Below are 1,261 nucleotides of genomic sequence, written 5' to 3'. Positions count from 1 at the left end.
GGAGAACTGGCAGCCCTTTGGAAACTTGTCCTGACTACAATGTCTGCCACCCTACCTGGGGCCTGCATGGACACCCCTGCCTCTCGCCTCCTGAGCTCCCCCACCCGTGTTTGCCCATAGTATTAATAACCAGCTACTGACTGACCTGTATCCTTTGCCAGTTTGTAAACTCCATGAGGTCTAGCGCCCTGACTCTCTCTCTCTGTCTCCAGCGTGGTGCGTCCCATGTGTTGGGTCCTAACAAAAATGGATTTCTTCTTCTTGTCTCCTGCCATCACCGTGTGTGGGGTTGGGGGGGGGTGGGGGTATGTGCGTGTGTTACACACACAGCCTCACTCTCAGACACCATCTGCTCTCCTTGTCTTCTCAAATCCCTGTGGTCTGGCTTCCCAGAAGCAATGTCTTTTCCCATTTCCCATTGGTTTCACCCCCCACTACCATGAGCAGTTTTATTGTCCCCTCCCCGAAGGTCTCCTTTCTTTCCTGCCGACCATAGAGGCCACCCCTGAGGAGTTCAGCCCTGTCCTCCATGCAGCCTCCCAGACTTTCCTGCCCTCTGCCCGTCCAGGCATAAATAGCGACCACGCTCTGTCAGCACAACTCGCTAGTGCACTGTCTTTACCCTTACACATTAGACCCCGTTCCACAGTTACATTCAGAGGTCACATACAAACTTGTATGTGGTATTTTCTAGCAAAAGACCGACCTCTTAGGGGGCCATCAGTGAATGATTACTGATGGATTTTAAGAGGCGTGCCTTTATTGGCAGTGCTGGGATGTGGCTTGTGGCTCTGCAGCATTGCCATTGGTTAATTCATCTTCGAAAGCTGTGACCTAATTCCCCCTGAGTACTCGGCTCACAGACTGGGGCCTCCACTGTTGGCCTCTGACACACCCTGTTTTCCTTCAGCACCCTGTTCCTCCATCACTCTCCGTTCACTGTACTCCTCTCTCCGCTGTGCAGTCGTCTCCAGAGCCTTGTACTGCTCCTGGCACGTTACGTAGTCAGTTTGGGGAATCGGTGCTCAGTGTATAGATTGATGGGAGTGATTTCAGATCCTGTCTTTTCCCAGACCCTTGACTCTTGTTTTGACATCCATTGGTCTATTCTTTTCCTCCTGAGAAGCCCATAGAACCAACCACTGATGCCTATTTTTTTTAAGCCTCATGTTCTTGTAGGAGAGAGAAAGAGACACTGAGAGAGAAAGTGAGAAATCACCCCCCCCCCGCCGCCGCACGACGGAATGGCCATGGTTGAACT

This window comes from Tupaia chinensis, unplaced genomic scaffold, assembly GCF_000334495.1.
Source record: "Tupaia chinensis unplaced genomic scaffold, TupChi_1.0 Scaffold000610_1, whole genome shotgun sequence".
Classification (NCBI taxonomy): domain Eukaryota; kingdom Metazoa; phylum Chordata; class Mammalia; order Scandentia; family Tupaiidae; genus Tupaia; species Tupaia belangeri.
Note: the sequence above shows the minus strand (reverse complement) of the source record.